At 53.1% G+C, this 16,922-nt stretch overlaps 1 protein-coding gene and 1 long non-coding RNA gene across 15 annotated transcripts in view; one reads left to right on the forward strand and one right to left on the reverse strand.

Moving 5' to 3' along the window:
* The window catches only part of KIZ (kizuna centrosomal protein), a 98,152-nt gene that overhangs the window by 33,595 nt on the left and 47,635 nt on the right, over positions 1-16,922 (reverse strand). For 3 of the 14 annotated variants that reach the window (XM_071455750.1, XM_071455528.1, XM_071455686.1), the window contains exon 1: positions 2,185-6,884. The exons of 6 other annotated variants lie outside the window; for them this stretch is intronic. The gene's annotated coding sequence lies outside the window, so the exon portion shown is untranslated. Of the gene's footprint in view, positions 1-1,608; positions 1,742-1,936; positions 6,885-16,922 lie in introns of those variants that run through there. 5 more of the 14 variants (XM_071455641.1, XM_071455439.1, XM_071455575.1 and 2 more) reach the window with 3 other exon arrangements.
* Positions 729-5,037, forward strand: LOC139605060 (uncharacterized). Its single transcript, XR_011684222.1, has 2 exons — positions 729-1,505; positions 1,620-5,037. It is a non-coding gene; the product is annotated as an uncharacterized lncRNA (long non-coding RNA).

Consider the following 16,922-nt stretch of genomic DNA (forward strand, 5'->3'; position numbering starts at 1 on the left):
GAGTTTGAAACAAAGGGAGGCACTTGGGCGAGCTGGGTGGTGTGTGGGGCCAGGATCCGGGATCTGGCGGCACGGGCAGCGGGGCACGGCTCTTGGGACAGACACACAGACAAACACGGGGTCCCTGGAGGATCCCTGGCCTCCTCACAGCCCAGCATTCAAACACTGCCCACCGCCACGTCTGTGTCTCAGCAGGAACACCTGCGGGTCAGCAGCGACTCTGGGAAATAAAAGCGAGTGGATCAGCAAAAGGGCCGTGCAGGAGGAGAGCAAACGTGGAGCTCCGAGCTCACTCCATAGGGAACCCCAAGCTCCTGCCTGGGCACGGCTTGGCTGCTGCCCCTGTTCCAGTCTCACTTCTGCCAGAGGTCTGGAGCTGAATGCCCGGACCTGGGAGCACTTTGAGGAAGCACTGCCTGTGCAGCCAGCCCAGGTCTCACCTGGGGCGAGTCCTGCACTCTGCCTCTCCCAGCCCTCCAGTGCTGTGAAATCCAGGTTTGAGTGGACATGGTATTTTTCACTTCCCACCCCAAACCACTGTGCTGGTTTGCTGTGACTGATTAGGCATTTTCCCCCTGTCCCGTGCAGAGGATTGTTCTGGTGGTGAATGAAAGGATCCACACATATCAACTGTTCATTTGTTTGTAAAAAGCAGGAGAACAAGCACGGGACTATTCAATTAATTAAACTCTCTCTGCTCATAGCTCAGCACCCCTGGGCCCTGCACTCCATTCAGAACACACCAAACAGAAATAGGAACCTGAGGCTGAAGCTGAGAAAAAGGCTTGAGCAGAGATGGAAAAATCTTCCAACAGCGCATTTTGACAGTGCTGAAAAACACGTTCTAACGTATCTGTGAGGCAGCATGGGGTGGGCAAAGGCTGGGGCTCCCCTCCAGGCTTCAGGTTCCAAATGCTTTGCCCGTTTGCAGACACACAAACCGCACCAGCCTCTCCTGGCGGCCCGGGGGGGTGACCTGTGCCCTGTTTTCACCAGGACCTGACCCGAGAGAGGCGCCTGACCCCGAGCATTCTCCTCCTGCTGCTCCCCGCAGCGTCCCCGCTAGTTCAGCACAGCCACCTCCCGCTGTTACGGGTCCGGGACAAACCCTGGCCCCCGGGAGCACAGAGCTGCCCCAGCCGGGACACTCCTGAGCGCCCCAGCCGAAGTCTCGTTCCCTCAATACTCGCTTTTTTTTTTTTTTTTTTTTTTTTTGCAGGAGGAGCGCGTTTGTTCTCTATGCCCGAAGCTCCGGGGACGCGCTGCCCGCCCGGGCGAAAGGCTGACAAAGAAAGGCGGAAAGGGGAAAATCCCCGTCCATGTACCCGCAGCTCCGGGCGGAACCCCGGCCACCCCACGGGGGCGCGGGGGACGCCCCGATGGAATTTGGGGAGCAGCTGCGGGGCCGCCGCTCGCCTTGGGCTGCCGCACCCGGAGCGTTCGGTCCCCGCTGCCGCTGCGGCCACGGAGCGAGCGCGGCCCCGGCCCCGGGGACCCCCGCCCAGGTAGGTGCCGCCGGTTCGCTCCCGTCTCCCCCTCACCGCCTTCCGTCCCTTTGGATTTTCCCCCGCCGTTTCCCTCAAAGCCATTGAATTCCGGCGATTTTACCATCGGGGCAGCGCCGCGGAGAGCGGGGGCCGCCGCTCCATCCGCTACCCGGGGATCCAGAGTGAAACCGCCCCTGCTCCGGCTGCGCTTCCAGCGGCTCCGGGCAAACGGGACCGACCGCAGGCGGCGGTGACCGCAGGCATCGGTGACCGCAGGCAGCGGCTGACCGAGCGCGGCGGGGCTGGACCGGGGCCGCGGGAGGTCGCACCGGACCCGACAGCCTGGGCTGGTGTGATGCGATGCAGAAGGGTCCGCTCGGAGAGCGGCTGCCCGCCAGGGCACGAAAGGGCCCGGGTTCCCACTCCCCGTCGCCCCGTAGGTTCCTTACCTGGGCTCCGGGCTCGGCTCCCCCGCCGGTGTTGCCGCTCCCGCCGAGGCACGGACAGGCAGCAGCCACAGGGAATTTAGGGTCTTCCCGAAGCCCTGCCGCCCTTCCCGAGGGGGGTCAGTGCCGGGGATGCCTCCCCCCGGCCCCGGGATCCCCCCGGTCCTCCCCCCGTATCGATTCCAGTCCGGCGCTGGCAGCGTTTAGGCCGGGATTGGGGAATAATAGGAATATCATCTGGAGACAATTACCTTTGGAGCGCGCTCGCTTCTCCTCCCAGACACTGTTATTTGAGCAATAGGATCATTTGATTTCATATCGCACTAAATAACCCCCGGCCGCCGCAAATTGCCGCCTTCTCAACAGCCACCCCTTGGAATAAATTGCACAGCGACTCCTTGGGCTCCAGCTTCTTCTTATTTTTTTTTCCCCCTTATTTCCCCCCTCCTTTTTCTCCTCTGCAGAACGGTATTTCGGGAGAAGCAGGGACAGAGGCCCGATGCTGGTGGATAAACTGCGTCCAGCAAAGCTCCAGCTCCCTTAATAAGCTAAGCAGCCAAGCCCTACCCGCACTGCTTTTCCTCATGTTTTTCTCCCCCTCCCTCGTCTATTTTTTTTTCTTTCTTTCCTCCTTTCTTTTTTTTTTCTTTTTTTTTTTTTTTCTTCTCCCCCTTTGCAGTTTTTCCCCTGCCAGATCCCACTGACTGCAGGGCTCGATGCGCTTTTAAGGCTCTGTCAGCACTCGCCTGATAATCTGGTCATCACCGGCCTCATTAGATCTGTATTAATGTCAGCCACGGATTGCTAATTAGATTTGCGGGATAAATGAAATTACCCGAGTGGGCGGCGTGGGAGGGGGAGTGCAGTCTCCCAGCGCTTCCCAGGATTTACGGGGGGAAAAAAATAAAAAAGGAAAAATAGAAGGGAAAGGCATAATTTTATTTTCCATTCTTTTCTCCCTCCTTTCCCCTCCTGAGCCTCATCCTCTCCTCAGGCTCCCCTGTGACAGCCACTAACCAAAGGATTCCCCAAACTGCTCCGTAGCTGGACCTGGGGGTTCTGCTAACGGAGCCCATCGGTGCCGCATCGGGTGCTCCGTGCCGAGGGATCCTGCTCGCCTTGGATTCATGGATCCCAGGGAGCAGCTCTGGGCCGAACAGCACTGCACTGCTGGGGTCTCACAGGGGTCGAGGGAGAGACTGATGGCATTATTCATCCTGTTTATTTATCCTTATTAGAAAATGGGATGAAAGAACGGGGCCCGGCGCCTGCCTTTAAGCACCGGCTGAGCAGCGCACACATAGCCCCAATTAAACACTGCCCGGACGAGGCCTTTCTCCATATTGGAAACCCAGCTCTGTTTAACGAGGACCAATTAAATCCTGCTTCATTTTACCTGGGATCTCACAACAAATTCCTTTTCTTCTTCCCTGGTAATTACTGGCAGAATCAGCCCCGCTGTTGGGGCAGGAAGCCCTCCCTGATAACCCACCTGAACCCCAGCTGGATTCCAGCAGAGCCAGGGGCTCCTTCCTGCCCCCAACCCCACCAAAACCCAGCTGGGATCAGCCCGGGCCTCCAGTCCTCTCCCACTTCAGCCCACCACGGTGCTGGCAGAGTGGGGCCCCTCCTGGGGAAGCATGTGGAGCTATTCCAGCCTGGCTCTTGCCTACATTCCCAGGCCTCCCCTGAGCACCCCACAATGTTAAAAACTGCACCCTGTCTCCCAGGGGACATCGCTGCAACCGGGACATTCAATTAAATAATCCTGGCCCTTTGCACCACAAATAAATGGCTTTTTTTCTTCCCACAAATATTTCCTTTCCCAAGTTCCCTTTCAAAAGGAAAAAAAAAAACCAACAACAACAAAGAAACAAAACCCCAAACTGGAGAACAACAGGAAAAAAAGGAGAGGGGGGGAAAGAAAAGAAAGAAACTGTTCTCCTTTCTTTTCCCTGTGTGCAGGGTAATTGATAGGCTCTATCAGAGGTCAGGATTTGCATAAGAATTAAGAGCAGTAAATTAATTTAATATTCCATGCACATCTCCAATTATTCCTGCAGACCTTTGTCTCCCCGGCTGGCAGAGAGAAGGTTCAGCTGCTCTTCAACCAAACAACATCTGTGCAGTTAATAATTTGATAAACAGCTCATACAAATAGTTTCTGAATTATCTGCCAAACCAATGACTATTCAGTTTGGAAACACTCGGCGAGGGCTGTGCCGGCGGCTTCGGAGCCCCAGCCCGGGGATTTGGCTGTGCGGACAGAGATTCGCCCTGCGTATCCCTAAAATATCAGCAGCCCTCTGCAACAAAATCCCATCAAGAACGACATGTGAAATAAGCTATTGGTAGTAATTAATAAGAGCCCATCCTGCACAGTGTGTGCCCACCACCTGGAGAGGCTCACACGTCCCCCAGCTCCGGGCTCCAGGTGGATCCATGTGAGGTCTGTGGCCTCATGAACTGCTCTCGCTGGGTGCAGCATTATCAGCCCTTCAGCTGCTTCCTTCCCTACACAACCCCCTGGAAAGGGGCTGGCTTCTCCTGGCTGTCTCCTTGCCCCAGTCTCCAAGGAAGAACGGCTGACAGTTGCCCGGCTAAATCCAAATTTCAGCGCAGGAAGGACATCCTGATTTTCTGCCAGGGAAACCCAATCTTACAGTAAAATTGAGGTGGCTCCTTCATCCTTACCCACATGGATGCAGAGGTCCAGATCCAGGCTGGCCAAGCACCACCAGTTTAATGCACCCCCATGGGCTGTATGGAAAGATACAGTGCTTGGCTGCTTCTGCCCTGGAGCTGGGCAGTGTTGAATCCCCATCCCTGGAGGGGTTTAAAAGATGTCTGGGTGTGGCACCTGGGGACACCGTGGCCTTGGCAGTGCTGGAGGAATGCTTGGACTCAGTGATCTTAGAGGGCTTTTCCAACCTTCACAATTCCGTGATTCCGTATCTGCATGGGCTGTGGTTCCTGCAGCACTCGCAAGCCTGACCTTAAGTTAGATTGGCAAAGAGCTCCACTGTTGCTGTCACTGCTCCTCACTCCCCTCAGGCATTAAGCATCATCCCAAAATTAATAAAAAGTTGATTTTTAAAAGATTATGAAGTTCTCCAAGCTAAAGGAAAGGGTAATGCACTTCTCCATAGTCATACAACTTTCATGTCTGCTGTCATAAAGAGCTGATTTTTTTCTCCCTTTTAAAAGGAGAATTTACATCATGAACAGAAATCCAGTAATGGGGACACAAACAGAAGTGAAGGGATGAGGTGCCAAATTTGGAGGGATGTCTGGGGCTTGATAAACCACTGCAGGCTTAACACAGCCAAAATAAGGCCAGACTCCCCACTGGGACCGTGGGACAGGCCAGACCTGGTGCCTCCCCCGGGGGAGGGAGATCCTGCGCCCCGGTGGAGATCCCACATTTGGGATTTGGAGCTCCCAGGCTCCATTCCTGCTGTTACCTGGCTGCAGCGCCGGCTCCAAGCTCACCGTGGGGAATCAGCCCTCTGAATATTCAACACCCGCAGCTCCAGGGCTGCCCAGAGCCAGGGATTTGCTAGGAAATGGAAGCTTTTTCCACTCCTTCCCAAAATTCAGATCAATGCACTGTGCTGTCTCTGGAGCCTGAGGCTGGTTTGACCTGAGTGTGTGTTTTGCCTCACCTTTAATTAAACAAACACATTCCAGTTTTTATTTTGGAAGCTAATTGTGTTGTTTTAAGGAATTCAAATCCCCCTTTTTCCAGCCCCCAATTCCCAACGCTTCATGTTGTAAGGAGGGAATTGAACCCTCAGCTGTTTTCTGTCACCCAGCACGAGCATCCCTCCCTCCTGTCACATTCCTGTGGTTTGGCAGCCCAGGGCCTGGCACAGTGGGTTTTGGGACTGGGGAGATGCAATGCTGGCTCTGGAGAGCAGGATGCTGGAGATGTGGTGTTTTTGGGGCTGTGGGTTCACCCTTGGAGCCCTTTAGCCCTTCTGGTCCCTGGATTTAACCCCAGCAAGGGGATTTCAGCACTGACACTTGCCAAGGGGCGCTGGGCAACTTGATTAATGTTTGCAGAGCTCTGGGCAAAGAGTGCCGTGTGTGTGGACATTTTCTCATATTCCACCTAGGCCACAGTCCCCCTGGACATCCTGGCACTGCCTCATCAGCCACATCCATGGCTGCACAGAGTTTCCTTTGGCATCTCAGCCACCCTACCACCACCAAAGGCTGAGGAGGAAAAATCAAAACCCCAGCTTGTGCAGATTTCTGGTGCCCGGAAGCCACGATCCCAGCACCGCTTTTTGGCACGGAAGATCTCTCTTTACGGACTCGCTCGTCGAGCTGCCGCGCCACTCTTTTCTTTATGGAGCCACAGAAGTGTCTGTAATGAGAGATTAAAATAGTAGTCGTGCCTCGTGATTTATTTTTGAAGTTCTCGCCTCTCCGCGCGTGTAAATACCCCGGGCTGCGGGCCGGGATAAATAACGCAGCGCAATATATTAACGGGGAGAACACAAAGCGCCAGAAAGATGGAGAAGGGGGAAGGCATTTGCTGGGTGGTAAGTTATGGGGCCTTTGGAGGCAGGGCAGGGGGAGGCTGAGCACGGGGAGGGTTCGCTCCTGCCTTCCCCCCACCGATAAATCAGCAGTCTCGCGGTGCTGGAATAAAATATGCCGGGTCCCTGTGGCGGGGTGGCACGCGGCGCGGGAGCGCGGGCCACGCAGGCTGACTGCAAATGGGGTGGGCCATCAGACGCTGCCATAAAACACCCCCTTGCCTCCCCCAGCTGATTATCAACTTCATGCATAGCAAATGACAGAGCGGGAGCGCCGGCGGCGCCTCCACCGCTCTGCCCGAGGTAAAAAAAAAAAATAAAATATTTACAGACTGACAGGCTAATGGACACTTTGCCAAAGAGCCGTTCGAAAGAAGTAGTAAATGGGCCCGTGCTGATGCAGGGCAGCGGGCCCGGTCAGGGATCAGGACACACGGCACCGGATCGGATAACATCTAATTGGCAGGTCACATCCAAATGAGTGTAGTCATGCATCATCCGGAAGGCTTTCTGCTGGTTATAAAGACACTTGTAAACAATTCAGCCGCTGAACATGGCAATAATATGTTGATCCGGCATGTAATGAGGTGTTCCTGGAATCAATAAACTAGTCATGAAGAGCAGGGAGCAAGGTCAGCGCCTGCCTTTTTGATGACCTTTGCTGGCTGGTGAGGACATCATATACTCTGAAGAGGACTTTTCTCATATTGCAGAAGGCGCCGAGTGTCAGAACTTCCATTCGCAGCAAGCAAATGAACAGCCGGGCTCTGCATGCTAATGAAGTCCAGGCTATTTTCCACCTTTTCATCTGCACATTATGCTCTTGACTTTGGAGAAGGTGGGAATTAGGTTGGACCCTCGTGTCAGACTGCCTGATGGCTCGGCTCCGGAAAACTGGTAATTGAAGCTGATGACTGATGCGGAGGAGGCCTGAATTTGGAAATAAACAGTTTCAAGCACTGCATGTCATTTCTAGAGAGACTGCTGAGTGAATGGAAATGAGCTCCGTTTCGCCGATCTAATGCAGTTTCTCAGCAGGAAAAACACTGTCTTTGAGACAACAATGCCAATCAGTGAGATTTAAATGTCCCGGCGATAATGTAAGGAATAGCACCTGCCTCAGCAAACAGCACTTAGGGAAATGCTGCCCGTGCTGGGGCCTGAGACTTGTCTCCAACCCCCAGCACCAGGCTGCAGGAGCTGGGATGCTCTGAGGCCAGCAGCAGGGACTGGTCCTTGCCACAGAAAAGCCACTGGTGACACTGAGGAGCGTGGCTTTGAGTGATCCTAACTGAACACGGTGATCTCTGTGCCACGTCTGCCCTGCTGAACTGCTCCTCCCCGGCAGGAGAGAAATCCTGCTGGCCTCAGCCCCACCATTGCTCTCCTTACCTCATGCCAGCCCAGCTGCTGGCCCCACAGGGATGAAAAGATGGGGTTTCTAGACAAGGTACCCAAAGACCAGTAGGTTCAGCCTCAACTCTGAACACCCCAGCAGCTGGGAAACAACATGGCAGATGTTATAAACCCTCCCCAAGTCCTGCTTGGGCGTGTGGAATGGGGCACAGACATTCGTGTGCTGGGGCAGAAGTAGTCTCGCTGAGGCTTCCACAGCTTTGAGGTGTTTTCCTTCAGACACAGAATCCTGGCTTGGAAAGACCTTAAAGTCCATCTCATTCTACCCCCTGCCATGGGCAGGGACACCTCCCACTATCCCAGGTCGCTCAGGCCCTGTCCAGGCTGGCCTGGAATCCTCCCAGGGATCCAGGGGCATCCACAGCTTCTCTTGGCCCCGTGTGTCCTCTGCAGGTCCCCCCCAGGCACAGGCATGACCGTGACTCACCTGCCCCATGTTTCCCCAGCAGCCAGGCACCCACAGGCCCGTGCTGGAGGTACAAAGTGCGGTGAGCTGCAGGCTGGGGCTCCCCAGAACCCCTCATGCCCCCGAGCAGAGGGGGTCAGCATCCCCCTGAGCGGCCACATCCCGCTCCCCGCTGCCGAAAGCCACCGGCTGTGCCCTGGAGGTGGCTGCAGCAGGAGCGGGTGTGTTTGTGTAATAGTTTGCAACCCTTCAACATGAAAGGATGGAGACGGATGCGAGTTATTATTATGAAAATGAACCGAGCAACAGACAAAAATATTCAGGAGATGTAATCTGCTTCCCTACAATGCGCTCGCAGAGAAGAGCACTTGGCAGACAGGAGAGTCGCCGTCAGATACATTGCCTTTTGTTAAATTGCTTTTGCTCTGACAATGCCTTTTAAAACCACATGCAATCTTAATTTAAAATACCCAATACCTCAAGGTATAGGGGCCCAGTGCTGGTCTCCAGCTTGGGATTTGTCCAAAACTATTCCCTCAGCTTAATACTGCTATTCCTCATTTTAATCACACAACAAATGCAGGAGCCTGAATTTGCTTGTAAGAATCCATCACTAAAAATTAATGGGGCATGGGTTGATTCCCCTGCCTGCCACCTCAGTGTTGCCCAAATCCCCAGAAGATTTGCCCAAGGTTTTCCAGAGGGGCAGCTTTGACACGCACGATGGGCGGAAAGCAAAGCTCAGTTTTTTCATCTTTTTAGGAAATGGTGAGGAAATTCCAAATGTAGCAGGGCAAGACACTATTGCATTTTTTATTTTCAGAGACAGAGTGGTGGGGAAAAACCCCCAAACAAACCAAGCAGCACTTGCACGTTGCTGCTCCATGCCCTACTTCACTCCTGGCTGCTCCCTGGCACGGAGCACAAGGCCTCCATGGACCAAGGGTTTGGCTGTGGGTGCCAGCTCTGCACTGCTTCACTCAGCACCCAGTAGAACACCTCACCACTCCCTCAGAGGGCTCTGGGTGCCAGATTTATCCTCTGCCCATGGGAGCTGAGAGCCTCGAAGTGTGTGGTGGCATTTTGAGGGCATCCTGAGGAAGGGCAGGCACGTGTGTCCAGGCACGACGCTGGCTCCAGGCTCAGCCCATCCATCAGAGCTCCTCCGGCCTCCCACCTCCACAGATAACCTCCTTCCCTATGCTAATTCCCTCAGAACATTATGCAGACTGTTTATATTTCTCTACAGCCAGAACAGGCTGCTGACACAAATCAGCCATTAGCTATTCACACTGAGGAGTCTCCGCTAATTGTGCAGAATGTAATTAGTGATTATGTAATATCTAAGCTCTTGCAACTGTCATTAATGTCCACTATTCACCAGAGATAGTTCTTACTGAATTAGGGAATGATTACTGCATGCTAAATCTACTTAATCCTAAATATGCTAATTAACACCGCCTGCACTTTAGACAGTGGTTAAAAGCACTAGTCACCTCAAAAAAAGGCTCTGATACACCAGAACCCAAATTGCCTGCGAAGGATTTTCCCTCAAAAGGTAAATTTGTTTAATTAAATGCTGTAGTAAACTGTTGGGCACAGCCCTTGATTAGTGCAGCCCAAGGAGGGGCCTTCTGGAATGATCTTGTGAGGTGCCACTGCAGGGCAGCAATGTCCTGCAGCATCCCAGGTTTCCTGCAGCATCCCAGGTCTCCTGCAGCATCCAGGTCCAGGCACAGCCTTTCCCCCATGCCTGCCAGTGCTCCCCAACAGGCCTGACATGAGCAGAGCCCAATGTAAAACAGCTTTCCAAAGGCTCTCCCTCCAGGATTAACCACCCCACTCCTCAGGTCATAAACAACAATATTCCTACAGGCAGATATAGGAGCTTCCCCTCAATAAATTCTGGCTTAAATCCTAATTCGAAGATCAATTGTGTAATGTTAAGATTGATTGTGCAGAACAGACTCCAAATATTAAATGCTAAAGGAATGGGATAAACAGAGCAATTGTACAGGTTTGAAAGGTCCCTTTCCAAGGCCTGGGGTGTTTAATGTATTCTGGGTTTCTGTAGGAAAAAAAAAGATATGGCTGTCATGAACCCCAGGATAATAGCAGCCTGTGATTTATGAAGATTCCTCCTGCTTATATATTTTAGATAAATAATGCCCCTGTATGTCTCTCTGCACTCATTCATAACCAAAAGCTGCCCGGGCTTGTGCAGGAACCTTTGGAATCAGCTCAGAGGGACGGGATAACTCATGGATCAGACACTGAATAAGTCACGGTGTGACAAGGCCAGGGGTGCCCTGGGCAGAGCCACGGAGCATGGGCACACCTGGAGCCAGGGGTGTGCTCCAACAGGAGCAAACAGAGCCAGGGGTGTGCTCCACACAGGAGCAGAGCCAGAGGTGTGCTCCAACAGGAGCAAACAGAGCCAGAGGTGTGCTCCACACAGGAGCAGAGCCAGGGATGTGCTCCACATAGGAGCAAACATGGCCCAGGGGGCAAACACGGCCCAGGGACCTCGGCTTGCCCACCATTGCAATCACCACCGCCACGGAAATGAAAGAATTAGCCACACAATGAACCCCTAATTGCCTGGCAACAGCATTTAGGCCCCATTAGGTAGATTTGTAACTGCTTCCAGAGAAATAAACTCCTGTGTCATTAGATAACAAGGGAAGAAATAGGTTATTTCCTTTTTGAAAGGTATGAAAGCTTCCAATTGCCTGATGTACGTGCTCAGTAGATTATTTTCTGTCATCTCAGTTAATTGAATTTTACCCATTGCTCTTAGAATTCCTCCCTTTCGTGTAAAGGTTAAAAAGTTCAGAGGAGTCATATTTTTGAACGGCGTCCATTTATTGCACAAGCCAACCCCAGCTGCACAAAGCGCGCCAGGAGAAGGGAGCAGCGGCCAGCAGTGAGGGGATGGCTGCAGCATCCGGCTGGGCTGGCCTGGGATCATGGAAAAACGTCACTTGTCAGGCAGCCTCCAGCTGGGACACGGCCGGGAGCCACCGGAAGGGACCTGCTGCGAGCTGTGCGGTGACTGCACCTCCTCCCCTGCAAAACCAAACTGGAGAGCCAGAGTTAAACTAATTGCTGAGGTTGCCCTCGCCAGGGTGCCAGCTGGGATGGAGTGCCACGGGCATCAGCCAGGCATGGGAGGAGCCCGTTATTCCAGCCCTGCTCCGGTGGTGGCTCTGTCACCCTGTGTCACTCTGCCCACCATCGCCAGAGGTGCCCAGCCCTCACTCTCAAGCAGCCCCCTCATTTCTGCCTTTCCAAAGCAAACCTAGGCAGACATTCTTGCTAAATCCAGAGCATGTGTCATTCCTTTTATCATTGCTCAGGCTGCTGCTCTCAAACCTCACCATCTCCCCAGAGTCACTCCCGAGAGGCAGCAGCACCTCCCATCCCCAGCAGTGCTGCCCTGGGGAACTGAAAACCAAACTTAAACTTCTGTAGGGAGCTCTGGTTTGGTGCTGTGGGACATTTGCTTTGCAGACCAGCATCTCCCAGTACGAAAGGGCTGGCTTGGCCACAGAAATATTACCAAAACCATCATCTGGTGACTCCAGAGCCACTTAATTTTAAACCCTCCTGAAAAGCCGGCTCCATTTTCTGCTTTGGTGGAGACCAATTCCCCGCGCTGGCGTAGGAGAATAGATCAGCCCCGGCAGCGGGGCGTTGTTATCCAGCTCCCAACTATTATGACATAGTTTCTATCAGAGCAGTTTTCTTCTCAGCCAGTCGAGTGGAATGATCCCTGAAAGCCGTGGTTTGCGGCAGGGATGCGCTCGGCGCTGTCAGAAATCCGCGGCTGCCCACACGCAGGCCAGCAGCCGGAAAACAAGGACGTGGAAAAGGGCCTGCAAAGGCACTGGGCAGGGGGCAAGCAGCAAAAAACCCAGGGATGGGAGGAAGAAAAATAAGTATGGAGAGATGAGTAATGTAGAGCAGCCAGGCCCAAGGAATGCTCCTTCCCCAAGTCTCTGAGGTGCTGCGTGTGTCGGGAGCTGGGCGTGCCTCCTCCTGCCTGCCAGCCCAGCCTGGGCACAGGGAAATCTCCTCAACACCACAGGGGCATCTCAAACCTCAGGACTGGAGGGGTCAGCCACTGCTCCTTTTCCCCAGGACTGAGGGATTCAGGACTGGGAGGCCTGCTTTGGAGAGCTGGATGCCAATCCAGCCTCTTCTTCGGCTGGTTTATGGAACTCTTGAGGAGGACAGGAGAGGCCCCACGTCACCTCCAGGCTCATGTGCAGGGCTCTGACCCCATAGATGCATGGGGGGCCATTCCCCCCATTTGGAGAGAATGGGATTGGGCTTCTGCTGCGCTGGGGCTGGTGGTCCCCAAAACCCATCCCTGGTGGGCTGGAGAGGCATCACAGACACCAGGGAGGGGGAGAAGACGGAAGGAAAGAGCAAGGCTGCGCTTTTCCACGCCGCCTTTTTGTTTTATTTGGTTTTAATTGCACCCCAGAGCCCCTCGTATTAAACATCCCTAATTAAGGAGGGCGAGGGAGCGGGTGGTGGCCGGAGTGAAGCGGGAGGCCAGCGCTGAGCCCCTCCACCAGCAGAGCAGTGCGTGGGGATAACCTTGTAATCTACAGAAATCTGGGAATTATGATGGATATTACATAAATCAACCCCCCTGTGTCAATAAGGAAAAAAACATTTTTTAAAAGAAAAGCAGCTGATAATTAACCCTGAGAGCACGGGTTTAACCCACATCACCTTGGGGAAGCGCCCGGACAAAGGCAGGCATTCATCCCGGCCTTTCTCATTTAAATAACCCGGCCTTCATTGGCTCCTGAGGGATTGCTCGGGAATTGCTAAACCGGAGGTTTGTTCGGGTTTGATGTGTAGTCGCATTGATTTCCCCCTCCCTCATCTTAATAAAAGGCATTTTATCGAGCCCTGGAGCGGGGCAGGGCGAGGCATCCCGCAGTGGGTGTTTGCCAGCCCACAGGAGCTCTGCTGACACCTCCAAGCTCATGGAGCTGCAGGATGGCTCTGAGCAGCATCACCAGCCCGTTGCTCATTAGGAAGAACCTAATTATTACTTAGCAAACCAGCTTTGCCCGCAGAATCTGTGGCTGCCGCTTGGATGGGGCTTGGAGCAACCTGGGATTCTGGAAGGTGTCCCTGCCTGTGAAATGAGATGAGCATGAAGGTCCTTCCAAGCCAAATCTTTCTGTGATTCTCTGCATTGATTTTGAGTCTGCCTTTTGGCTTTTTCAGAAGCCCACAGGATCATTTAGGTTGGAAAAGCCCTCTAAGATCAAGTCCAAGCATTCCCCCAGCACTGCCAAGGCCACCACTAACCCACGTCCCCACGTGTCCCATCCATGCATCTGTTAAATCCCTCCAGGAATGGTGACTGCCCTGGGCCGCCTGTTCCAATGCCCAACAGCCCTTCTGGACAAGAAATTTTTCCCAATATCCAATCTAAATTTCTGCTGCTGCAACTTTTGAGGCCATTAATCCCACGGTATCCCCTCAGACAATCATCCGGCCAGTTTTGCTCTCAAGGCACCCAGCAAACGTGCCAGTCCCTCACGTTGGTCAGACCAGGCCCCAGGGAAGCTTCTCCAGCTGACTCCTGCCTCCCTACCCTAATGCTCCTCACTTTTCCCCTGCATCCATAATTATTCACAGGGCAGCACCTGAAAACTCACACCAATCCTGGTCTTTCCTCTCATTTTTCCTCTCTACAAGCCATCTGTGTGTGCGAGTGCTGGAACTGGGATAAAACACTGATAGCTCAGGGGAGAAAGCTGCAGGCTGGAGGGAGAGCTCCTGCAATGCTCTTTCCTCCCATGGCTGCTGCTGGAAAGCCTGGCAGGGATGTTCCTGCGCATGGCTCTGCAGTGCCCACACAGTGCCAACACCTCCTGTCGCCCACAGGGAGTTCCCTGTCCAGGTCAGACACTGCTGGCAGCCCCACATGGGCCAGAGAAGCCGCACACACAGCCCTGCAGGGAGGACACACAACCTGCCTGCGTCGCCCTGCTCGCAGAGGGCTGCTGCCAGTGATGGACACATCCTTATTCGTAAGTATTTAATGTTTCTTAGGAAGCACTTCTAAAAGAAATTGGTATGTAATGACAGCACTCACTGGAAAACAGGCCGATTATAAAATGCACTAACTTATCTGGTATTCATTTGAAAAGTAAATGGATGCAAGTAAAGGTGAGAGTTCACTACCAATTCAAATATTTTGCTCTAACAGGCTCTAGCACTCCTACTTTAATTCAAGCAGAAGCACAAGTATGAATAATCAAACTGGATGATGCTCATCAAAACCTTTGTGCCTTGCACCATTTCAAATGGTCATTGAAGCTTAATGGCAAAAAATTTACATTATTCCTTTAATTTGTATTCTGTTCCTTCCTTCTGAGTGATGTGATTGTGATTTTCTGTTGCCGGCTGTATTATTTTGATGCAAATGTTATGTGCTGCTACAGTCCAATTTCCTGCTTCGCCCTCCCCTTTTCTTCCCCCAGGAAAGAAACGACAGCTAAAATAGTTCAGAATTGGGGAGGGATTCTGAAATAGTTCCTTAACTACCGCTCCCAATTAAAGCAAACAATGCAGGGTCTTGAAGCACCCTGAAAAGCTGAAAATTAATTATTAGCTGAAGGGGGAGGGAAGTGGCTTTGCTCCCCGGACCTTCAGAAAAAAAAAAAAAAGAAAAAAAAATAGAAAAAAGTGAGGGATCCCAATTCTGCCTACAAAAGAATTAGAAAAGAAAATTTGTAATTCAGTTAAAAACTCCTTTTGCTGGCACATAATCACCTAGGGATGAATGCTTTATTGAGAGGCATGGGGCTGCAAACCAAAGCTTTGAAAACAGGAGGCCCCCGGGGTGCTCCCGGCACGTAATATATGCACCGACTAATTTATTGCGCTGTGACTAATTTCCATTCCTTGTGCTCGGAGTTGCCTGGCTAATTACAGGGATGTTTTCTTAACTTGGGTAATTGCGCTGCCCGTGCGCCAGCCCCACGCTGGCTTTGATGCGCCCCCATGGGGTGGCTGCGCGGGGCACCGCCCTAATTAGATTGGCTGCCTTAATTAGGGGAGATGGATGTGGGGGTGCCCAGCTCCCCACCACGCAGGCACCAGCCTGGCAGGGCAGCAGGGTGACACCCAGCCCCAAGCTGGGTTCTTCCACAACCAAAGGACATCCCAGCGTCCATGCCATCACCCATCCCGTTCCCACCAGAAAGGCCAAGCTCCCAGCAGGAGCATCCCTCCAAACACACAGGAGGGGACAGCCCCGTGTGCCCGTGTCACTGGGGACAGCCCCGTGTGCCTGTGTCACCACTGCTTTGCTCAGCCCATCCCCAAATCCGCTGCCTTGGTTCTTTCTGTGGTGGTCACACAGTCGTTATTAGGCAGATAATCGCTTCCTTGAAATAATTCCAGCACTCAGCTCTAATAAAAAAGATTTCTTAGCAAGGACCCTCGGTGAAAGGGGCTCAGCGCTGCTCCCTGCACGGTCTGGGTCAATTGGGTTCTGCTCTGTCCTCTCTCCAGCCCAACAATTGTCTTTCACCCACTGAAGAGTGGCCCAGGACACCCATCCAGGGCCAGTCTTGAACACTCACCTTAATAAAAGCTTGACATCTGAAATTCTGCTGCTTTACTCCTGCCCTAGCAAAGACTTGGTCAAGATCCTGGAAAATTAATGTTATATCGGTTAAAACCCATCCCCTGGCAGGGAAGGCCAAGGGAAGGTGGCAAACACCTCAGTGCCAGAGGGTCCTGCAGGTCTGTGGTGATGGAAACTCGTGGGAAGCGGCGCTTCCCGCTGGGATGTGCCAGCCTCTCTGCAGGACTGGGCCATGGCCGTGTCACCCACACCCATGGGATCCTGGGAGAGATGCCAGGGAGAGGCCATCCAGCTGGAAGACTGGGCAGCACCAAGAGTCCCCAGGTGGTGCCCAACCTATGGAATTCCAGCAGTGGGCTCTGACAGACCCTGCGCTCCTCCAAGGTGACTTAAACCCTCATCCAGCTGCAGACACTTTCCTCCAAGCACTTGGAACCTCTGGCAGCTTGAGGAAACAGTAATTTTTTTTTTAATAGTCAAATAAACAAACCAAGTGTTTCAGCTCCTGTTCCAAGGACCTAGTTTCACACACAGAGACACACCTGAGAGAAGGAGAAATTCAGTGTCTCTACCCCAAAGTGAATTGACACGGACACCCGGGCGGGGGTGGATCCAGCACCGCAGATTCTTTCCACAGCTGCCCAACCAGGCTCTGGGTGCAGCCCTCCAGCAGCAGGATGGAGGGCTTGGAAGAGGTTTGGGAGCTTGGTTTGTTCACCATGAAGCCAGCTCCATGCAGCCTGTTGTGCAAATCAGCCATTCCCAGGTGGATTTTGGGGCAAGGAGCCCATGGCTGCCGGCACGCAGCGCACGGGGCTCTCGTGGCCCGCCGGGCACCAGGGGTGCATGGGAGATGCTCACGTGTGTGAAGCATCTTCTCAGGCTCACGCTTGCTGTGAAAAAGGAAATAAAAAGAGCCTCCCCCCCTCCAGCTGCCTTCGGCATCTCCTTTCTAATAACTTGGCATATTCACTTAATACAGGCCAGCTC

The sequence above is a fragment of the Agelaius tricolor genome, unplaced genomic scaffold, assembly GCF_023055355.1.
Source record: "Agelaius tricolor isolate 1412-34295 unplaced genomic scaffold, bAgeTri1.0.p SCAF_1, whole genome shotgun sequence".
Taxonomy (NCBI): domain Eukaryota; kingdom Metazoa; phylum Chordata; class Aves; order Passeriformes; family Icteridae; genus Agelaius; species Agelaius tricolor.